Source organism: Rosa chinensis, chromosome 1, assembly GCF_002994745.2.
Source record: "Rosa chinensis cultivar Old Blush chromosome 1, RchiOBHm-V2, whole genome shotgun sequence".
In the NCBI taxonomy this organism is placed as follows: Eukaryota; Viridiplantae; Streptophyta; class Magnoliopsida; order Rosales; family Rosaceae; genus Rosa; species Rosa chinensis.
Genome location: NC_037088.1, coordinates 24,947,867 through 24,973,224, shown reverse-complemented (window position 1 = coordinate 24,973,224; position 25,358 = coordinate 24,947,867). Strand labels below are relative to the sequence as shown.

The 25,358-nt window shown below is 37.7% G+C and overlaps 1 pseudogene; it reads left to right on the top strand.

Moving 5' to 3' along the window:
* On the top strand, window positions 1-25,149 carry LOC112204016 (annotated as a pseudogene).
* The last annotated feature ends 209 nt before the right edge of the window (window positions 25,150-25,358 follow it).

The window sequence follows — 25,358 nt, the reverse complement described above, 5'->3', positions numbered from 1 at the left end:
ATGCATTACTGGGTTCGAGCTTCTTTGTCTGATTTCGCCGGAACTCTTCCCCAACCTCGCAGGCAAACCCTTGTCTCTCCATCTCTATTCCATGTTATGTATTATTAACTTTGGAGATTTTTCCATTTGAATTTGTCATTTGTTTGAATTCTCAGTGGTCACACTGCAGTCAACATTGGAAAATCCAAAGTGATCGTGTTCGGAGGCCTTGTTGAGAAGAGGTTTCTCAACGATATCGTCGTCTATGACATTGGTACACACTTTCTCTCCCCTTCTCTTTCCTTACTTCACCCACAATTTTTATTTTTGATTGAAATCGTTATCTGGGTAATTCATTACAAAAACATAAATCCAGCTTACTATTTTCCAGCTTCATTTAATTGGCATGTTACGTTTTACTTTTATTAGAAATCAGCGGCATTTAGGATGCAAAATTTGAAGGAGAAGGAATATAGTGTAAATAATATGTATGTTATAGTTACAAGGAAGGAAAATGGCTCGGAATTCTAGCCGAGACGATGAAATGAACAATGGGAAGGGAATGGAAGAAGTGGACAGTGTGTCATCTTGTTTGGGGATAATGATGCATCGGAGTAGATAAAGTGGGTGAGATTGAATTGGTTGAAAGTGGGATGATATGCAATCATCAAATAATCCATAGTTTTCTTGTTTATTTTTAAAATGAATTGAAGTAATAAGGGTGTAATTAATATCATCCATGTGGAATGTGCTTTGTTTTATGGAATAGTAAACTACATATACCCCCTTACTAAGGTTGCAAAACACAAATAACTCCCCATCATTTGGTTTTACACATTTAAGGATAAAAGTTTATACTTAAGTACATTTTGTCTTTAGTAAGTCTTTTATTTTCCTTTAAGCATTTATCTCTTCCTTCAGTAAAAATAAAATTGATGGAGCGTAGTGAGCCCATGCTTTTGAATTTGTTTCATTAAACATTTTCCAGGTATAAATCCACCCTCTATACTCGAAGGTAAACATTTATTTTTACTATTCATAATACTGATTGTTGACAGACTTTAGTTACTTACTATCTGTAAAAATACAATCAAAAAATTGAAAATAAAAAGAGAAAAGTTGAGAAAGTTGAAAACCTTTAGAGACACTCTCAACAGAAATACTCCCAATTACTGGGAGATCATCTTTAGACTTCAAACAAGCATCTATAAAGTTGAACAAGATATAGACAATCTCTTATGTATGCTTGAGGAGGAGCAAAAACCTCTAGATTATTTGATCATTGGTTAGATCTGCAAATCACTGGTATCAGAGCTTGTAAAATAGCTCAAAAAGGGAAATCCCCTAATGGGGACAATGTCTGATTTAATATTAGAGAAGTTGAATTCTCTACTGAAATCCTCTGATGAGAAACATAAGATCCTACTGAAGGAATTATCCAGATATCAAGATCATCTAGAAAAATTACCTGCTATAATCTACCAATTGGAAAAATTGGAAAACAAAATAGATTATATCAAGGAACTTCCAAAAACGGAAGAAGAAAAGCTAACAAGTGTTAGTAGAAAAATCAATGAACAGCAAAAAACGCTGGATTCTATGAAAAGTATACTGAAGGACAAGAAAATGCCTACAGTAAAACCAAAGAAAGCTAATGGATTTAAACCATTAGAAAAACATGAGAAGAATCCTATTCCAAACATGATTTTTCTTGGACCATCTACTAGTCAAACTAGTATTCAGTATGAAAACCCGAAAGATACAAGAGATGTCAAAATGATGAGCATCTTCGGAAAAAAAAAAAAGGAGTACAACTCCTCAATGCTGAAGAATTCGAATTCAACGAAATTGAACAGGAGGTAAAAAACTCCGCAATTCCAAAGTTAGATTTTAAACAAATCTACAAAAGGGGAAAATTCAATGTGTTGGATAGCCACCACTTCAAATTATTGGAATTCACAATCCCCTCCACAACATGAGAAATCGATCTACTGATGATCACTCCTGAAGAAGTTGCCCGAGCAAGAACAAAAAATTATCAATTTATGCATATTGGAGCAGTCCAAGTAGGCATACAACTTTTGGCTCGAGAAGGCATAAACTGTTCAGTTCTATGTGTCCTACAAGACAATAGACTAACAGATTTTCAAGCTAGTTTGTTGGGAACCCTTGAAGCATCTTTATGCAATCAAGTGGCTTATTTCAACTGCTTCCCAAATTTCTCAACCAGCTTGAAAGATGCAGCTCACTGTCTAAGACTGAGAGTCAAGACAGATGGCATATCAATGAAAAATGATATGCAAGAACTGGCTATAGTATACAAAATATACTATAAATTGATGAGTACTACAGTAGAACCTAAAACCAGGATATCAAATATCCCAGGTCTTACTACTGGTTTTCTCACCAGCCAGAAAAACCATTCACAACAGATTCACAAGGTTACTTGGAATGAAGTAGCTTTTCCTATTGAATGGAAATTGTCTGGTCTGAAAAAACCAGCAGAAAATGCCAAAGCGGCAATATATGAAAGCAGAAAGACTGGAGATATCAATCTAAAATTCGACGATCACAGAAAAAGTGACGTCTGTCCTGAGAACATCAGGGTAAACAAAAATCTTCTCAGAAGAAGCTACAGCACTAGAGAGACTAGTGTTAGTGGTACTAAATACTTTAAAGAACCATCAGAGTCAATCACTAAAGAAGACTTAGAAGCTGATCTGAACGGACCAGTTAATATGCTTAGAGCACAAAAGCTCTATGATCTCTATGATGAAGCAGATTCCTGCGAAGATCTTGAATGATTAGAAAAACTAATAAAAGAAATGAAAATTTTCAAACCAGGAAAGGAAAGAAAACTCCTTCCCTATCAGGATATTGAAATGGAAGAAGGAGAAAGCTCCAAAACTTTCATCACAAGAGAAAAGGGAAAAGTGAAACTCCCTTTACAGAAAGCCCCTACGGGCAAAAATGGAGAAAGAAATTCTCAAAGATTTGTCCCAGAGGACAATATACCCAGAATACCAATTTCTACTCATTGTATCTGGCTAAATCTAGACAAAGCTCTAGACAAGAGAAAAACTCTTGACCAATGGGTTGATAGCCTGATGATGGCTTCTGCTCTAACCCTTGGAAAATTTGAAGCACCAGATCTTCAGGTGTATTATGAAACTACTCTTACTGGAGTAGCAAAAAAGTATTATTTCTCTTTCAAAGAGACTGCCAGAGGGAAAGACTGGCTTGAAGAAATAAAAAATTCAAAATCTCCGTATGATTTTGCAGTACCCCCTGTATGATTAGTTCTATAGAGATCTCTCAAATTTGAGCGAGAAGGCTAAAGAAATGGCCAAATCAAATATCTATGCTCTCAAAATATGTGACATGAGATATTTTGAAGAATACTTGAATGAATTTCAAGAATATTACTGTACAATTGGGGAACTAGAAAATACTGATCTAGTCAACCTGTTGCACAGGAAACTCCCTGAACCATGGAGAACAGCTGTGAGAGAAAGCATAGCTGAAAAACCAATTGAAAGATTTTCAGTTGGAGGAATTGCCAACAGAATTAGGCAATTACTGAAAGAACAATGCAAGGCCAATCTTAGAGCCAAGATGGCCAAGAAACAACTCAAAGGAGTTGAAAACTTCTGTTATGGAATACTGGATATGCCAACCAACTGGGGGTGTCATGAATCCAAGTTCCATAAAAAAAGAAAAGAAAGTATTACTCGAAAAAATTCAAAAGGAGTAATAAGAAAAATGATTGGAAATTCAAGAAAAGTTCCAATTACAAGAAACAATAGGAGGAAGATCCTAAAAAGAAATTCGTCAAGAAAAAGAAGAATAACAGAGTCAACCATCAGAATTAGGGCTGGATTCGGTACTAAACCGATCCATTTTTCCCCAAACCGTTGCCGAACCGACCTCCGTCGGTATCAGAATTTTCAAACCGCCACCGATCCGACATAGTCGGTATACCGACTGTCGGCAAGCCGAATTTTCGGTTGGTATCGTTCGGTTTTGCTGCCGGAAATCAGAGGAGGCCCAATTTGTCGCGGGTGTCTGACTGACGGAGGTTGTTGCGGTAGAAGCACATCACATCAAAGCAGTCATCGAAGATTCAGATCTCATCTGGAGTTTCCCTTGGAGATGACTAGATGAGGACGAAGTGATGATACTGATAATGGAGAAAAGTAGGAGATGAAGGAAATAGAGGAAGAGGAAGATGAAAGAACTGGAAGAAAGCAAAAGCAATGGGACAAGAATCTAATCTTGTCCGATGGAGATTCTGGAAAAAAAAAAAAAAAAAACTGAAGGAGGTGAAAGATGAGGATGAATAGGGAGAAGAAAGTGATGGAGATGATGAAAGATGAATGATTGAATGGTTTCTGATTTTGGGATTGATGGACCCGATGAGGTCTTTTTGTTTTTTTCTTTTAATTGTATTAGGTTAAGAAGGAATAAATATAATAATTGTGCCACATAAAATAAAAGCAACTTGTGCTCTAGTGGTTGAGAGTTGAGTTGCGGAGTGAGGGGATGGGGGTTCGACTCCTGCCTCAAACCAAATTCTTGCTATTTTGTGTTTTAATTTGATAGTAGGAACTAAGAGACAATAAATATAAAATTTGTGCTTATAATAGTAAGAGAACGAGCTGCTCTAGTGGTTGGGAGCAAACGTGGAGTGTTAGAGGTCCAAGGTTCGAACCTTGCCTCTCACCAAAGTGTAGCCATTTTGGTATGCATATAACACTTTGGTATACATATTTGGTATGAGGTATTGTATACGGTCGGTACGGTATACCGACGGTATGCAATATCTCAAACCGTAGCCGAGCCGAAGGGAGCCATACGGTACGGCTCAGCCGAGCCGAAAGTCGGCAGGCCGAATTTTCGGCCCAAAACGGTTCGGGCCGGTTCGAAAATAGGCTGGTTCGGGTTGCTTCGGCCCATTTTGCCAGCCCTAATCAGAATACTCAACCAGGCAAGAAAGCTTGCAGATGCTGGTTATGCAAAGCAGAAGGGCACTATGCCAATGAATGCCCGGAAAAGGGTAAAAGATCTACTAAAGCTCTATTTGAAGAATATGAGCCTATAGTAGAAATAGCAAACATGAAAGGCTACGAAATAGCCTATTTTGATGATGAACAAGATGACAGGTCAGTATACTTTGCCTGGTCTGACGAAGAAGAATCATCTGATTCTGAAATAGATTCTGAAGTAGAATACTTGGAATCTAGACAGATAAACGTTCTACACGTCAAAAATTGGGAAGAGAGTAAGACGGAAGCAATAATGTCTTCTTATCAGGTGAATCCAGGTACATTCGTTTGTGACTACTGTTTATGTCAAGAAAAGAATGGACTTCCTATGTTCTGTGAAAGGTCTAAAAAGACTTATCACAAAGAATGCTTCATAGCTGAAGCAAGAAGAAAAACCAAGAATGGCCTTGTCAGCCAATTGGTAGAGCAAGAATATGAAGAATATTTCTCTGAGAAAAAAGAGAAAGAATTGAAAATTCAGTTCCAAGAAATTATGGAACCTTCTTCCTCAAAAATAAAGGAAGAAAACATCGAGAAAGAAAAACTCGATGCAGCCATTGAATTGGTTGAATTACCAGAAAATGTTCCAGAAGAATGTAAACCATTCACACCTCAGGGACAAGCTCAAGAAAATGAGGTACAACCATCGAAAGTCGTCTCTACTAGTAGGTACAGCAACTACATAGAGATTGGACTCAAATTCCCTGATCATAAAAAATATCATCTACATGCATTTGTAGACAATGGATCAGGATTTACAGTTGCAAAGAGATTTACAATTCCAGAAGAACGCTGGAAAGAAGATAAGAAAAGAACAGCTACAGGTGTCACGTTTGATGGGAGCCATCTTACAATGAATAAGTAGCAAAAAATGTTCATATCACCATTGGTGGAGGAACATTTATCATCCACAACGTTTGGCAATCTGAAGGCCAACGATCAGATTTCTTGTTGGGAAATGACTTTATTCTCCAACAGAGATTCATCAAAGATGAAGAAGCGATAGGCTTCAGAAAAGGAGAACGGGTGTTCTGGGCGGATAGGCTTACTCAAGCCAAAAGTGTAGTAGGTCCAAACTTTACTACACAATATCAGAGATCGCAACAGAATAGTGGTCATCTTACCCCCTATAAACCCAAATTTGAAACCATCCTCCAAATCAAACAAGAAGAACTACTTGTTGAAGAACCATCTTCTTCTTCTGAAGAAGAAACATCTAGCGCAGATGAAGAAGCTAGATTCATACATGAGCATAACCTCAAGCACTTTCAGAATAAGCTTGAGTCTCAGAAAATTCCCACTCTTGACAAAATCAAGAAACTACTCGAGCAGGCATCGATGTAGACCCTCAGAAGTTTTGGGAAAAAGACCCAGTGGTCTGTGAATTAAGATTACATGACATGAATGCTATTTGTCATGTTAAAGCCATTTCTCAGTACAAAGAGGAAGACCAAAAAGAATTCAGAAAAGATATTGAAGATCTCCTGAACAAGAGATTAATTCAACCATCCACTAGCCCTCATCATGCTCCAGCATTCTACGTGAGAAATCATGCAGAAAACCTAAGAGGCAAAGCTAGAATGGTAATTGACTATAGAGATGTCAATAAGAAGACTGTTAAAGACGGTTATCAAATTTCTCAAGTAAGAGTACTGATCAACCAGCTCAGAGGAGCTAAAGTCTTTTCAAAATTCAATGCAAAGTCGGGTTTTTGGCAGGTCAAAATGCATCCTGAGAGCATTCCTCTCACTGCATTCGGAACACCACAAGGTCATTACGAATGGTTAGTAATGCCTTTTGGTCTAAAACAAGCCCCTTCAATCTTTCAAAGAAAGATGGACAACATCTTCAAACATGTGGCTGAATTCTGCATCGTCTATATAGATGACATCCTTGTCTTCTCCAAAAACAGAGAAGAACACATGAAACACCTCCATGAGATTGTAAAGCCGATAGTTCAGCATGGAATTATCCTAGGAGAAAAGAAAATCTTCTTTATCCTCGATGAGGTTGATTTCCTAGGAATAAACATCAAGAATGGAGTAATAAAACTCCAACCTCATATCCTTGAGAAGATCTGGAAATTCCCAGATAGAATTCTTGATGCCAAGAGTCTAGAGAGATTCTTAGGAGTCATAAATTATGGGAGAGATTTCATTCCCAAAATCTCAGGACTAACAGCAATGTAATCTCCTAAAACCAGTTCCAAAAGAAAATGGAACTTCACCACTGATGATGAGAAAATTGTGAAGCAGATAAAAAATCTCTGCAAAAACCTCCCCCTCTACAACAACCAGAGGAAAATGATGAAATTATTTCCTCCAGACAGATGCGAGTGATAATTACTGGTCCGATGTTGTTCTAGCAAAAACGCCTGGAACTAACATTGAAAAGATCTGTAAATTTTGTAGCGGCAAGTTCAGCCCTGCAGAACTGAATTATCCCACAAGGGAAAAAGAAATTTTGGCTATCAAGAAAACGATTTTAAATTCTCTAGCTTTTCTCGGAAAAACCTTTACTGTCCACACCGATTGTGCTAGAGTAAAGAATTTTAAAAATTTTAAACTTGATAAAGCTGCTGATAGAGGAAGATTAGCAAACTGACAATTATTTCTTAACCAATATGATTATAATGTTGAATTAATTGCAGGAAACAAGAACTTTCTTCCAGACGCCTTGACCAGAGAACTGGCCATGTTCAGTCTAAGGCTATGTTTGGTTGGTGGGAAAGGAAAGGAATCAATTTCCTTTCCCATGGGAAAGTGAATCCGGAGGGGGGGGGGGGAGGGAATGGATTTCCTCCACTTTTTCCCTTCATTTGGGAAAGTGTTTCCCTTCCAATGGCTATCCCAAACACAGGAAAGGATACACTTTCCTTTCCCAAGGCCCATTTTCCGGGAAACAAACAAGGCCTAAAAGATGATGACGAAGGTCATAATCCCAGAAACAGAAGACTTGGGAAAGAACATGAACTTGCTGAGGATCCTAAAGAAAAAAATCCTCAAAGATTCTTGCTAGGTCCAAAAGGACTAGCCACAACTGATCAATCCTAGGGTAAAGGATTGGCTAGCCCGTCTCAAACGGCAGATGGTAAAGGCTCATCAAGACCGTTGACGGTTGTTGCTTTGCCAAAAAGCAAACCTACTCCATCTGGAGTAATAAATGTTTTTAGCTATGAACTTCAAGTGTTTGATACTCCTGTGTTCAGAACTGGCAGGAGACTTGCTTACCACCAAAAGGCAATCTTAGATAACATCTTATTTGCCTTTCAAGAAAGAAACGGTGGCATAATGTTCCCAGCTCTGTTTGCTTTAGCAGAAGAGCTCCATGAAAATGGCAGGCCACAGTTTGAAGAAGTTCATACACAGCAGAGTTCTGATAGAAATATAAAAAAATTCATTTTCTTGAAGATCCAGAAAGTGCTAGAATTCCTATTATGGCATTAACAGAATCAGACTGGTTCGAGTTCCATAATCGGATAGGAAGTCATAATTCTGAGGCATGTATTCCTCCAACTCTCTTCATTATTGCAGGACCTTATGTTGGAAGATATCTAGTTAATGTTCAGAGTGAACATCCTCAAGAACACAAGCTTTGGCTTGTTGAAAATGGTTTTGTCCATAATCTATGGACTAAAACAAATGATGATCTCAAGGGACTACCCCCTATCCTTGTCAACACAGTCAAAAATGTCAGAAAAAATGATTGTATGCTAAGACTGAAGTTCAGATCTACTCCACCAGAATGGATAAAGAAGACAAATGGTGAAGTTGAATACATTTCTCCATATCATTATGTGAGAATTATTCAAAGGAGATATCTTCAGCCCGCCTGTGTTGGATACAATGGCCAGCCTAATTTAAGCATTCCATGGATGAAGGCCATGTCTCTGGAATATATCAAGAAGATCATCTCTGAAGATACCAAGAATACCTTCCTGGCAGCAGGAGAAAAAACAATTATCACTACCTACGACCATCCTGACGTAGTCAGCAGTTGTAGAAAATGATAATTGGTATATTGATGATCATTACAATCCAGAATATTACAAGATATATAGGAAATCAATCTACCTTCTATGGTATGGAATAATCTAGATCCTAAGTATTATCACAAAAATAAATTATAACGATTGACAAAATGTGAAGGGAAACAATTAGCATTTACACCTAAATCTTTCCATATCATGAGTGATTCTCAACACTCCCCCTCAAGTTGGAGAGTGAATGTCATGAAGTCTCAACTTGGAAACTAAAGATTCAAAACTATCTCTTCCCAATGCTTTTGTGAAAATGTTTGCAATTTGTAGAAGAGAAGGAACATATCTAGTAGAAATCAATCCGGCTTGTAGCTTATCTCGAACCACATGACAATCAATCTCTATATGTTTTGTTCTTTCATGAAAAATTGGGTTGGCGGCAATATGTAATGCAGCTTGGTTGTCACAATACAAAGAAGTAGGTTTATCATGAATAATAAGAAAATCTTGTAAAATGTACCTCAACCAAGTTAATTCTCGACAAGTCATAGCCATAGCACGGTAATCGGCTTCTGCTGATGAACACGCCACATTACCTTACTTCTTAGATTTCCAAGAAATCAATGAATTACCAAGGAAAACAGAATATCCAGTTGTTGACTTTTTTGTTGTTGGACAACTTGCCCAATCTGAGTCACAATAATCTTTAAAGCCAAATCATTTTCTGATGGAAAGAAAATGCCTCTACCCGGATTTCCCTTAATAAAATGCAATACTCTCATGGCGGCTTCCATATGGGGTTTCCTTGGCTGATTCATGAATTGGCTAAGAATCCGAACAGAATACACAATATCTGGTCTTGTCACAGTGAAATAAATGAGTTTCCCAATCAATCTCCGATAACGTGTGGGATCTTTAAGAATTTGCCCATTTGTAGGTGTAAGCTTTAAATTTTGTTCGATAGGAAAATGACATGGACGTGCTCCTATAAGACCTGCATCAAGAAGAATATCTAATGCATATTTTCATTGAGAAACGAAAATTCCTTTCTTGAACCGTGAGACTTCAATGCCCAAGAAATATTTAAGATTGCCAAGATCCTTTATGCGAAATTCCTTATGAAGAAATGCCTTTAATAATTCAATGGCTTTGGGATCATTTCCAGTGAGCATAATATCGTCAACATAAATGAGCACAACAGTGAAAGAATTACCAACCTCACGTGTAAATAATGAATAATCAGCCTTGGATTGCCTGTAACCAGCCATTTGAATAGCATTGGAAAATTTGGAGAACCAATTTCGGGAAGCTTGTTTGAGACCATACAATGACTTATTTAGTCGACAGACCATATTCTCCCCCTGTCGACTGAATCCAGGTGAAGGAAGCATATAAACCTCTTCATGAAGGTCACCATGAAGGAATGCATTTTGTATGTCCATTTCATGAAGACTCCAATTTCGGGAGGCAGCAATAGCAAGGAGACACCTAAATGTGGTGAGCTTAGAAGTGGGTGAAAAAGTCTCACAATAATCCACCCATTCCACTTGGGTGTAACCCTTGGCAACGAGGCTGGCCTTGTAACGTTCAATGGTGCCATCTGAATTATACTTGATCTTGTACACCCATTTGCAGCCAATGGTTCCTTGCCGGGAGGAAGAGGAGTAAGTGAAAATACCAAACAGAACAATATTGTACTATAATCAATAGAATTTCTTAACAATTAAATCACTATATCAATGAGGACACAGAAATTGCTAACGTAGTGTAAACCTCTCCACTGAGGAAACTTCACTGCGTGGCTTTTAACGTAGCCAACACGAAAAATCAATCCAATATGAATTAAATGAGTTTACAGTATACAAGTAGTGTTGTTCATGACAAACACATTCACTTAGCAACAAATGCTAACTTGATTTATAACTGATCTAACTTTTACTTAATCATTACTCTATCAACAAGAGCCAATCAACTAATCTTCCTTGATCTCAACATCTCACTGATCTTGAGAATGAATTATGGATGTGAGCGATTATGGAATCGAAAACATGAAACAAGCAGAGAGAGTTTTCAGAAACTGATTTGAACAAAAAGAGCAGTTCAATAGAGGACAATTTTATGCATGAAAACGCTACTTCTAACTTGAGTTTTGAAACCTTTTATAAGAGAGGAAAACTCCCCCTCAATCAAATCTTTTCTTAATTATCAAATAAGATAAATATGGAAAGATGTTAAAACTAAAATCAACACTTCCTATTTATCTGCCATGCATGTCAAAAATCTTTAATGCAAATGTGTATACCAAATCAATTTAAATCATCTAGCATGATATGAAATGAATACCACTTATACTCAAGATCAGTGAGAGTGATTCACTTAGATTTCCTCTTGATGATCTGATCTTGCAGACTTCTTTGATTTTCTTTAAGCCTCCGAACAAGTAGAAGAGATACTCTCCTAGTGCTTTGCATTTTCTGATTTCCTTGTGGCTTTGGGAAAGTCATGTGTTGAATAGGGATAGTCCAATGTACTTACAATCTCCCCCTTTGGGCATTCCCATTCAACACATGACTTTTTCCTCTTTGTAACTCTACATGCATGTTAGATTTCACAGATAACCACTAATCAAGAACAAAAAGATGCAACTTGGATTAAGGAATCAGTTTCCATCCTTTTCCAAATCCAAGTTGTCAAAAACAGATATCAAATAAAATAGTGATAATAATAAGCGTCCCAAATAGTTTGTGCTTATGCACTTACAATCCCAAAAACCAAATTAAATATTGTCCAATAGAAATTAAAATGCAGAAACAGAAATAACAAAAAGAAAAAGAAAAAGTTGTTTACTTCTCCCCCTTTGAATGGGAAGGCACATTGAAATCCTCCATAAGCTGGGTTATATGGTCCTGAAACTCCTCGCTGTCCATTGAATCCGAGCTCTCCTCCGGTGTGACTGCCTCCTGGACGGCGGTGGATGAATCGGGAGTGTCAAACCCGGGAGGGTGGCGTTGCATGTTCCGAATCTCGATGGTGAGGTTGGTTAGGGCATGATGAGTACAACCAGAAGAGAGTGCATGTTGTCCATGTCAGTAGTGAGACATGCAATCCGCCAGTCAGCCACCAGGATCTGGTCACGGAGACTATCCAGAAAAACACGAGGATGAGGAACATCAGAAGGTACACCAGAAGAAGATGGGCGAAGAGGAGGACTCTGACTTCGTTCACGGTGCATGCCGGGATGGAGAATGCCAGCTCTGGAAGTAGCCTGACGGCCCTCCTCTGGAAGAGGAAGGCGTCGATGTCCACCAAAACGAGTAGTTTGTTTTGTGTGAACCATGGTGAATGTGAACAACCCTAGTAACTTTGACAAACCAGAGTGAAATCCGAAAGAGAGAGCATAGGTTATATATAGCAAACCAGTAGGGTTAGAGAAAATCAAGAGACATATCGGTTGGAGAGATCGTTTCCAAGAAGAGCAATTATGACAATATATGTTACCGAGATACCCGTATGCAAGTAACGTCTCTCCCTCAACTGAAGCTTAATCAGTAAGGAAGGTAAATGGAACCAGATGGCAATCAAAGAAGGAAACGAAGGGACAATAGATTCCCATAATCAGCAATTATAACACACAATCGTTTCCTTGGCTAAGTATCAAGGTAATGAATGCAGTTGTCATATCGAAAAGAGAAAATATAGCATAGTGGAAACCCAAAGAGCACTAATCAATTAATAAAAGGAACATATGTCAAGGTATCATCCATGATGTATTCCATCAAGAAATAGAATTGGTACTCATTATAGACAAGAAAGAGTAAACTGGTGAACAAAGTGAGTATGAGCAGTACATGGGGTTTAGAAACAGGTTCAGTGAAAGAGAGAAGAAGTGAAGAAGAAGAACTACACATATAGACCGAGCTCAGGAGATCTCCTAGGAGAAGTAGGAAACATTATTCCTAGATACTTATTTTAGTTGAATCATAGACTTCTTTATTTTGTAAACAAGAACTCATGTAACAAGACCCGTCTCAGGAACTCCCAGACCAGACGATCGTAGGGTACTAAGCATAACAAGGATGCTCCAAGAAGAGGGTCTCGAGTTGTTATTTGAATTTTCACAATTTACGTACAAAAGTCACCTACCAACTCGTTTCTTGCAAACCTTGGAAAGTTCACCACAACCAAGACCTGATTACTTTGACTGAAGGGATACATATATCCATTCTCGTTTCTTACAAATCCTTGAAAGTTCACCACAACAAGAACCTGATTACTTTGAGAAGAGGGAATGAACCATCTGAGCATATTAAGCAAGACTCCTACTTCACCTATTCTCCCTTGACAAGGAACATGAAACATGCCACCACATAAAGCTATAAGTGAAGTATAGCAAAGTTACGTGATTCAGTGACTAAACATGAGTACACAATTTATTTGTCTAGAATAAGGCATGGGAATAAAGGATACATAGCTGAATATATGTGCATTTCACTAGTGACTGTGGTCAAAGGATACTAGGATCACAATTTTCTCAATCAACAGTGGATAGTCATTCTTGTGCCTTAATGCTTAGAACATATTCCTAATGCATTTCTCAACATCTCAAACCTAGCAGTGTCAAGAGGCTTAGTGAACAAATCAGCAAGTTGACTTTCAGTGGGCACAAAGCTTAACTCAAGTAAATCTTGTTCAACTAAATCCCGAATGAAATGATATCGAAGATCTATGTGCTTAGTTCTAGAGTGTTGAACAGGATTTTTGGTGATGTTAATAGCACTTGTGTTGTCACAAAAGATGGACAACTTACCTTGAGGAATACCATAATCCTTGAGCATTTGTTTCATCCAGCATTTGAGTGCAGCAGCTCCCAGCAGCGACATATTCAACTTCAGCAGTAGATAGAGAAATGCAATTTTGTTTCTTGCTGTGCCAAGCAACAAGATTGTTCCCGATGAAGAAACAGCCTCAAGAAGTGCTTTTTCTATCCTTTAAGTTTCCTCCCCAGTGAGCATCAGAATACCCTGCAATTTCCACGTTACTGTCAAAGGTATAGAGAATGCCACAGTTAATTGTACCTGAGATATATCAGATGATTCTTTTGACAGCTTCCAAGTGTGATTCTTTGGGATTTGCTTGAAATCGAGCACACACTCCCACACTATATGAAATATCAGGTAGACTGGCAGTTAGATACAGCAAGCTTCCAATCATGCTTCTATAGAGAGTGGAATCGATTGATTTTCCATTTAGATCCTCTCTCAGCTTTGTAGTGGTGCTTATGGGATTGTTAACCACTTTCTTGGATTCAAGGCCAAATTTCTTGATGAGATTCTCAGCATATTTGGTTTGAGAGAGAAAAAATACCTGCATCAAGTTGCTTTACTTGCAGTCCAAGGAAAAAGGTTAGCTCACCACACATGCTCATTTTAAATTCACTTTCCATGATAGATTGAAATTCATTGACAATATATTTAGATGTAGAGCCAAAGACAGTGTCATCAACATACACCTGAGCTATGATAAGATCATTTTTCACATGTTTTACAAATAATGTTTTACCAATTGATCCTCTTGTGTACCCTTTTCCCACCAGATGAGTGGAAAGCCTTTCATACCAGGCTCGTGGAGCCTGCTTCAATCCATACAAGGCTTTCTTGAGTCTATAAACATGATTCAGATTATGTGGATCTTTGAAACCTTGAGGTTGTTCCACATAGACTTCTTCCTGCAACACCCCATTCAGAAAGGCAGTTTTGACATCCATTTGAAATAGTTTGAACCTTAGGTGACAAGCAACAGACAAAAGTAATCTCACTGATTCTAATCTTGCAACAGGGGCAAAAGTTTCATCAAAATCAAGACCTTCAACCTGTGAATAACCCTGTGCCACTAACCTAGCTTTGTTTCTGATTACATTCCCTTTTTCATCAATTTTATTTATGAAGATCCACTTAGTGCCTATTACATTACAGTTTCTAGGTCTTGGTACCAAGTACCACACATCATTCCTAGTGAATTGATTTAATTCTTCCTGCATAGTACTAATCCAGTCTTCATCTAGTAGGGCTTCCTTGATATTCTTTGGTTCAATTAGGGAAAACACTGAGATATGACATTCATCGTGATTTGATTTTCTGTGATAAAAAAAAGTAAAGCATTACCTCGACTTACCTCATCTACACTTACCTGTGGAGCAGCTTGGCTTCTTGTTTTGAGACCATCTGAGATTTGTCCAATAACATCTTGACGAGAGTGATGTCAAAAATCTTTAATGCAAATGTGTATACCAAATCAATTTAAATCATCTAGCATGATATGAAATGAATACCACTTATACTCAAGATCAGTGAGAGTGATTCACTTAGATTTCCTCTTGATGATCCTATCTTGCAGACTTCTTTGATTTTCTTTAAGCCTCCGAATAAGTAGGAGAAAGTATGTGTTGAATAGGGATAGTCCAATGTACTTACAGTAAGGCTCCAGGCGTTGTTAGCCTCCAAAGCTTGAATTTCAGATGTCATTGCTTCTTGCCATTCATGATTTTTTATGGCACGATTAGGTTCCACATTTCGAGTAATATTGGCAATAAAGAAACGGTGAGATGAAGAAAAATGGTGATAGGAAATGTAATTAGAAAGTGGATAACGCGTACATTTATTAGGAAATGGCCACAAAGACGATGAATCCTCCTGGGTAGGCAACACAACATGAGAACAAACATAATCTTGTAGTTTGACATTTGGTTTTCTAATGCGTTCTGAGCGGTGAAGTGTAGGGACAATATCCTCATTAGGTACTGGAGGAGAAGAAGGAGGTAAAGATGGTGATAAAGGTGAAGAGTTGTCAAGTGGAGGGGATGAATGATGTGAAGATGGTGATGGAGGTGTTTGATCATTAGGATGAGTCTGATGGTCAAACAAGACATCTGGAGATAAAGAATTGTCAACTTGAGGAAGGGTGTGTTCAATGGGAGAAACTTTAGATGCAGACAAGGGTTCTTGGGGGATATCATTTTCAGGAATCACATTAGGAAGCACTGCATCATGAGGCTGCAGAGAAAGGTTAGGAGAATCTTGCTTATAAGGAAAGATATCCTCATGAAAAACAACATCCGTGCTAGTGAAAAACTTTTTGGTAGTTAGATCATAAAGTTTATATGCTTTTTGACTGAAAGGATATCCAACAAATATGCATTTATGAGCACGAGGATCAAATTTGTGTTTGGGGTGAACATTAGTGGCATATGCAAGACAACCAAAAACACGAATATGAGAATATTGGGGAACACGTTGAAATTTTTTTTCAAATGGAGATTTACTAGACAAAAGTGGTGTAGGCAGACGGTTGATAAGATAAGTTGCTGTGAGAACACATTCCACCCAAAACTCTAATGGAAGATTAGCTTGAAAAAGTAAAGCATGGGCAATCGTGATTATATGGCGATGTTTTCGTTCCACAACTCCATTTTGTTGGGGTGTGTAAACGCAAGAGTGCTGATGAATGATGCCATTAGCTTGAAAAAATGCACGCATTGATAAAAACTCACTTCCATTATCAGAACGAATGTGTTGTACCTTTTGATTGAATTGTGTCTCAGTAAAGGCAAGAAAAGATTTCAGAAGATTTTGAGTTTCAGATTTGGCATCCATAAGATACAACCAGGTACATCTGCTAAAGTCATCCACAATTGTCAAGAAATACCTTACACCGGAATGAGATGTAATTTTGTGAGGACCCCAAATATCACAATGAATGAGAGGAAATGGTTTTGTTGTGGAAATAGTACTCAAATTGAATGAGAGACGTGTTTGCTTGGCTAATGGACAGACATCACATACTTTATCTACGCTACAAGAAACACCGAGAATTGTTTTGGCTAGCAATTGCAAGCGATTTGGAGAAGGATGACCAAGACGTCGATGCCACAAAGTGGAAGAAATGACTGCATGATTGGCAGAAGAAATATGTAAAGGTTTAGTGGCTAAATTTGGAGTGAGGTAATAGAGACCGTTATGCTCCCTACCCAAGCCAATTATCTTCTTCGTAACCAAGTCCTGCAAAAGACACATATCAGGAAAAAAGGTGATGAAACATTTAAGAGATTTTGTAAGCTTGCTTATTGAGATAAGATTAACCTTAAAACTTGGAGCACAAAGCACATCACTTGAATGAAGATCAGAATTAAAAGAAAAATCCCGAATTGAATGAATGGGAGCATGTTCACCGTTAGGTAATTTCACATAAGGAAACGAAGGTGTAGGAACAAGATTTGATAAAGAATTAGAAATGGATGTAATATGATCTGTTGCCCCGCTATCTATGATCCAATGATTAAGAAAAGAAGAGGAATGTGGTAAACCTGTACCATTTGCTTGAGATGGAAAAACACTCTTACTCTTTACCAGTGCCTTAATTTTTAGGCATTGTTCAACAGTAAGATTGGGTGCAATTGCTTGAAGTTTATGGATGACAGAATGAGCAGCAGTCATGATAAACAGAATGAGAAGTTAAAAGCTTCTCAAAGAAATTCCAACACTAGTTGGAAATATTTTGAAATTTAGGTCCAAGAGCATTTTGCTTTGATACCATGTAGAAAATGATAATTTGTATATTGATGATCATTACAATCCAGAATATTACAAGATATATAAGAAATCAATCTACCTTCTATGGTATGGAATAATCTAGATCCTAAGTATTATCACAAAAATAAATTACAACGATTGACAAAATGTGAAGGGAAACAATTAGCATTTACACCTAAATCTTTCCATATCATGAGAGATTCTCAACAGCAGTGACCTTTTCCTATCTCTCGCAAGAAAGGAGATAGACTCGACACTGGCATGCTTACAGTGGCTTAAAAAGCTTGAAACAGACAACCACTACAAGATGTATGTTGATACAGATGTCGAAGACAATGCAACAACTGCTCGTATGGCCCAGGCAAATAATGACTCGTTTGTCCTTGGCCACAATTCAGAAACAGACGAGAACATGTGAAGCAGCAGGTGTAGAAAGCGCCGAAAGTACTTTTGGACTTTTCCCAAAAGTTGCTTTTGCTTTTCAAAAAGACAAGTGAAAAAACATTTCACCTAAAGGAATCTGCTTTTTCTCGTCCAACCTCCACCAGTAGGAGCACTCAAGAAAGCAGGAAATTACGGAGTCGTTCTGTACATTTTGTTGTTTTGAATTCTAGTTTGAGTTTCGCTCCCTATATAAGGAGCTTTAGTTTCAGTTGTTAGGCATTCGAAAAACTTTCCATATCAATCCTAGAATCAGAAAATTGAGCAAAATCATATTCTCTCAAGAAATAAGAAAGCCATAGTAATAGCAGCAGGTTTTCTATAAGTCTTGAATACAGTGTGCATCCTAGTCCAAGTAAGTATTTGTAATCAGTTATGAGTAGCTAAACAACTTTTAGCTGTTTGCCCAAGAGTGAGGCTCTGGGTTCTATATTTGTATTTATGTTTGATTAAATAAATTTAGCTTGTGCCCAACACACTGTCACAAAAAATATTTTGTTGTTTCTACTTTTGTAAGTAGCAATAGCAGTTTGTAGCAGTAGCAGTTGTTATGTTCTTGTTTTAAAAAGGCTGACCCCTTTATCATACTAAGGCAGCAGTGATTCCGCCCTATTAGTAGCCACTTAGACAGGAAGTTGTTAGGCGAAATTGTGGCATGTTGAAGGCTAGTCCTTAGGCTGATACTATGTGAAGACTTTTTAGCAGAAAATATAGGCTGATACTGTGAAAAAATTGTGAAAGGGGTAAAAGGGAATAGGGTGTGTCCTTAATTGTATAAGGTGAAATGTTGTGGACTTTTGTGCTAAATGAAATGTTGTTTGAGAGTCCTTTGTAGTTGTCTATTTATGGAAATGGTAAAATTTGACTAATTTTCTTGCCGTAAAGTCACACAAAATGGTAAGAGCTTTGTAGTAGAATATAAATCTTGCGTTAATATACATACAAGTAAAAGTAAAGAATCTCATTTCAGGCTTTTGATTGTTTCAGATAATAAACTATGGTATAAGCCAGAGTGCACTGGCGGCACTGATGGACAAGTGGGTCCAAGTCCTCGGGCATTTCACATTGCTGTTGTGATTGATTGTCATATGTTCATCTTTGGTGGGCGTTGCGGTGGCAAGAGGTGTGTTCACATCCATTAAGTGTTCTACCTGCAAGATATTGTGCTATAATTCTATTAACTACCCACATGCTATTAACTGTAAGGTCGGCCTATTCAAGTTAGGTGTCCTCACCCATGTGGTGATTCCTCACCCTTTGTGGTGATTCCTCATCCTCCATGGTGATTCCTCACCCAAGTGGTGTTTTGATTTCCTTGTTTTCCTTTTCTTTTGCATCTGATTTTTGTCCTCACTGTTCAAATCTGTTTTTAGATCTTAGATCTGAATCTCTAAGATATACTCTCAGATTTGTTCTCATGGTCATTCTCAGTTTTTGTTATGCCTTTGCTCCTCAAGTTGTCCAAACCGTGAACAAATCTCTTTCTTCTTGTCTACCTTGCTCTGCCATGGAAGAGTCCGTACTCCTCTGCAACCACCTCTTCAGATCTCAAGTTTCTTTGCTAAGATCTATCTTGGTTTGGTTGTTTTTATCCTTTTATGCGAGATTTTCTCGTAATCGGTCAACTGGAGAATGTATGGCGGCTCTGTCTGTATCCTCACCTCTACAGACCACCCTTGGTTACCTACCCTTGCTCATGACTTTCGTTGGAGCTCCGGAGTCGAATTTGCTATGGCGGCTACAAGTTGGAGATGAAGAAGAAGTTTTGATTAGGATTTGGGTTTTTTGGGCTGCTTTGGCCTTTATGTTTTCAACTGTTTCTTTCTTGTATGTTGATTTCTCTGGTCTTGCTTGTTCTGGTAGATGACCATGTGAATCATGCTTTGCAGACTTCGTCTGTATTGGGCTGTGTCCCTTGTACTGTTGTTTGGCTTTGAGCCTTGTTAATTTATGCTACTTTTCGACCAAAAAAAAAAATTCAGGTTAGGTGACTTTTGGGTCCTAGATATTGGTAAGTATCTATTTATTTTTCTTATAAAAATTTGTTAAGAGTGATATGAGTTAATATACTTGGGTTAATGCTTGTTTTGCCTCCTTTTAGGATAAATTAAATTTTTGTTTCTTCCAAATATATGGCAATGGTCAGAGTTGACAAGCTTTGGTGACTTACCCTCAGCACGAGACTTTGTTGCAGCTACAACTATTGGAAATCAGAAAATTATTATGTTAGCATATAATCATTGCATTTTTTATTTACCAATTGATGTGATAATTCTAGTATGTTTCATTCAGTAAAATGTAAATAAATGCAGGTATGGTGGCTGGGATGGTAAAAAGTGGTTGTCAGATGTGTACGTCTTGGACCAAGGTTTTAAATCTCTGCGATATTTCTGATATATCCCCCGATATCTCCTTTTTTCGACGGACCGATATATCTAGGGGGTAAATATCTTATCTTTTACCGTTTCTGCGAAATTTCTCCGACATCGTTAAATATCCCCGATATATTAGATATTTACGATATATCCCTGATAAAGTGAAAAAATATCTGTAAAATTTGAGGTAAAAAAAAAAAAAAAACTCGGTAATTCTCTAAATGAAAATCTGTGTGAAGAGAGATCTCCTAAAGGCAAATCTGACTATTTGAGGGAGGAGAAATCCCTTCAAGGTGAATCTAGGTGAGTAGAAAATCCTCTCAAGGCGATCTAGGTGAGGAAAAAAATCCCCTCAAGGCGAATCTTTACCCCGAAGAAATACCCACAAGGTGATTTTGGGTGAGAAATAATTCTCTAAGGGCCCGTTTGGATTGGGAATTTTAATTTTGATTTGAATTTCAAATCTGAAGATTTTAAATACGTAAATTTCAAATCTAAGAATTTAAAATCTGCTTGTTTGGAAATTTTAATTGATAGATAGATTTGAATCAAAGATTTCCTTGATCTAACTTTTGTTCTTCTTGAATCATACCGACGAATAACTGATTCATCGTGCCTTCGTCAAGAACCAGATCGTAGTCATTGTAGCCACCAAGACTCGCCGGCGAGTGTGATGATGTAAGCGAACCGGACGATGAAGACGAGGATGACAAAGGTGAGGAGGATCCATCTGGACACTAGAAGAGAACCAGAGAATTCGAAGCACGATGTTTTCGAGAGGGAAGAAGAAGAAGAAGAATAGAGATGGTAGACAACGATCATAAATCCAGATCCAATCTGAAGAAAGAGACTGAAAGCTTGAAGGAGATATGAGAGAGAAAGTCGTCAAGAAAGGAGAGAGAAAGTTGTCAGGAGGAGAGAGAGAGAGAGAGAGAGTCATTAGGAGAGGAGAGGAGAGAGAAAATTGGTGAGGAGGAGAGAGGAGAGTTAGAGAAGCACGTGAAAGATGGAGATGATTTCAAATAACTACCTATCCATAGTTATTTCAAATTCTTAAGGAAATTATGGTGTGGATTTTAATGAGTTGATTTGAAATCCAAATTCACCACAAAATAGAAAGCCAAACAGACAGATTTGGATTTGGGGGTTCCAAATCCAAATCCACGCTCCCAAATCCTTATATCCAAACGGGCCCTAAAAGTCTAAATGCAAATCTGTGTGATGAGAGATTTGGTATTATGTAGTCTATGACTATGTCTGTAACTCTGTAATTGAATAGTAGAAAGAAGATAAAGCCATAAAGGTTCAATTATTCAAATGAGGCCAAATGACATTGCAAAAGGAAGTTAAGGAACCATATATGAATGACATGATGAGAAGAGAGTGCAGAGTATGGAATATTAAATTTTAGCTATGCATCTTGAAAAAATGAGGAATGATGAAGCTACTGTGTAGTCTATGAGTGTATAGTCTGTAGTTGAATAGTATAAAGAAGCTAAAAGTTCAAATGTTAAAGTAACTATCAAATGGAATAAGTGAATAGGTATATAGATCTACTTCATGTTGCAAGCGAGCCACTTGATAATAGCATTCCACTTCATGATTGGATTATGCCTGCACACCTCAATGATGAAGCTGGAAGACCTCTTCCACAATTTGTAGAAACTGCAACTAATGTTGGAATCTACGTAGAGAGAATCTTATCTGAAGAAGTTGTTAAAAACCCATAAGATAATTCAGATAGTGATGATGCGTGGGGTGGTGCAGCAACTCCAGATAGTTCTGATGATGGTGGAGAGGGTGGAAGAGGAACAGGTGGTGGAGGTGAAAGATATGAATATGGACAATCTTCTGTGGATAGAGGATTCCAATTTACCTGTGAAGGTAATTTTGATCATGCCACCCAAGATGAAGACCACGGAGTGAGAATAGCTGGTCATGGTGCTCAAGAGAAGACTCGATATGGGAGGAGGACTAGAGGTGCAACTGATGATCAAAGTACCCCATCTGATGTTTCCTCAATTGCCTTAAGTTTTGACTCTATCAGTTTCGGCACAGAGCGCAGTGAGATCTCAAATGAATCTTATGAAGGCAACAATTAATTTGGTTATGATGCTTATGGATATAATCAATATGGAGAAGTATATGATCAGTCATCAAGTAGGGTTCATCCTTATTATCCCCTTATAGGGGAAACAGTCGGCAGCTCTAAAGAGATCTATAACTATCATGTTCATCACTACAATTCGCACTATATGGGTCATATAACTTGGTCTGATTATTGCATTTTCGTAGACCAACGAGCGACTTTTCAACCGCCTAGAGTCTCTTTTTGGATGTAGATGAAGTTGACATTCATATGTATTTATATGTAGTTCTAAATTTCTAACAAATTGATTTTTTTTCAAAAACAATATTTTCGTACCCTGTATCCCCGATATTTCAGATATCTCCCTTTTTCAAAGTACCGATAGATATGAAGATAGCGATATTTAAAACTTGGACACAAGTAAATGGTTTTCTGAGTCTTTTTTGTAATTATTTTTATTTTCTGCTTCATATTTGGTTGAGTTGGTGCTTTATGAAATGAATCAAATGATCAAAAAGTTACTTGGATCTTTACTCTTCTTTGAACAGTATCACTAGAGTGGATGGAACTGTCAGTCACTGGATCACTGCCACCACCTAGATGTGGCCACCTATGGCGGCAGAGGTAAAGTACAATGCTGCCACTATGTTAATAATTGGTTATTCATTTCATTTTGATTTTGTTTTCTTTTAATAATGTTTGTGTAGATGGTTGCCTTCCGTTATAGTAAAGTAGTATAATTTGTTAATGATGTCTATATAAGTATATAGTAAATGACATTTTTTATAATTGTTTTAATGATTATTTCTTCTCGACATTCCAAATTCTGGAAACCGATTTGTAGAAAGAAAGGGGAAAAAGACATGCTATAGGTGATGCTTGCTTTGAAAATTTTCCTTCATCCAACGTTGTGTCATGAAACTCCTCTCAGATCAATATAGAATATGAGTGCTGGTTTTCTGCAAATTCCTGAATCCCATATAACCAATCTCCTCAAGGCATAATGAAAGTTAGATAATACTATTTTGTAATTCCATGGTATACTATTGAATTCTTGAATTGATAGCTCAGATGTGTGATCTATATATCTAAACAATGATATCATTGTTCTGTAACATTATGGTATCTAAACAAAACACTACTGTCTGAGGGCAACTCCAACCATTGGGTGCCAAACTAAAATTTGGCCAATTATGAGACTTTGCATCTCCAACCATGGCTTTTTGGTGGATCTGGTCTTATAACCATAAGACTTGGGCTCATTTAGAGTCTCATATTTGAGACTTTTCTAAGACCAGAACTGGCTACAGTGACACGGGACCACAGAAATATCAGACCCAGCCCAATAAAACAACTAACGCGCTAGAGAGAGATTGATTGAAACATGCTAGGGTTTACGTCAGGCGAGGAACGCACGCGCGTGACCTGTGCTGGAAAGAGAAGAAACGCGGCAAATGACAGAAGACTGGGCCTCGCGCTGACTGAAGCTGTCGGCTCTTGACCGTACGGTCTTATAAGACTGGGCCCTGCGCTGATTGAAGTTGTCGGCTCTTGACCCTCAATTACTAGTACACTACTAGATATTTTGTTTTTGGCCTGGATATTAAATTTGTAAGTCATTCTCCTAACAGGAAAGCGAAACAGAAGAATCTGCTGTCTCAGAATTGCAAAAAAGATTAGGAATATCAGTTTCTCTCCCTAGTAATGGGGTTCCTATTGTGGATGAGTTAGAAGATAGAGAACTTATTGAACTAGCTTCAAGTTTGGTTGGAGAGAGATACTACTTGTGAACATATTTCACATATTCAGGTAGGATATTTGATCATCATTTAATCACTTTTAAAACAACAAATGTTCTCTATGGTGCAGAAAAGTACAAAATTACTTATAATGTATCTCAGGCACTTCGTGACCACTGGAGGAATTCTACTGCAAGGTTCATACCACTTAATTAAAGAGCTTGGGCCTTTGCTTCGGGATTACCAACACCAAATTACTCGTCGTCACCTGTAAGAATGATGTTTTACACCATGACTTGTTTACAATCAGCTACATTGTCCTGTTTCTGTGGTTGTTTACAAAAGTCTAACAAGCTTAACCAGCTTGATTCATATTTCAACTTAAATTTTTTTACCTCTGCACATTCATTGCATATGAACCAGAATGATATCCAGGAGCACTCCAAATAAATACTTACATGTATTGCCCGTAAATTTTGTGGACTGTCACTTTCTAAACTTGGTTGATTAATCCTTCATTTGTTGGTGGTATTTGCTTCATTGCTTGGCTATGATAGGGAGAATGGCGGATCTGATCCAGAGTTGGTTGAGTCTGGTTCTCTTGGAAAAGTGGCTTATGGTTTCTATCATATTAGAAATGTTAATCAGGTATCCATCATATCGTTACTTTGTGTAATCTAATTAATCATCATCTTTACCAGATGCTACTGATTTTTTTCTTTTTGCACATCTGGTGTATATACTCACTGATCCGTGATATGTTTAAACCTTAACAAGAGAGCTTTCATCCATCTCTATTTATTCTCTCCCTTTATTATCCCGTCTTACCATGTTGATAATAGGGTGCTGATGATTTTCAGTTGCGTATCGATGACATTCCAAAGCTGCTAGTAGAGTACAAACAACTACTTAATTAAGGGAGGGACGTCCCTTCGGGTAAATTAGAAGAGGTGGAAAAAACAAAGCAAACGAAGCATTTCCTCTACAGATATTCTGACTTGCATTTTGCACTCTCCAGTTTCACTGGCACAAAGCTTCTGTTGTGAAATATGAACTAATAACTAGAGTAGTGCAAAGACTGTGGGGGTAGTCAACAAATTTGACAATGCAATCAAGGCAATTAAAG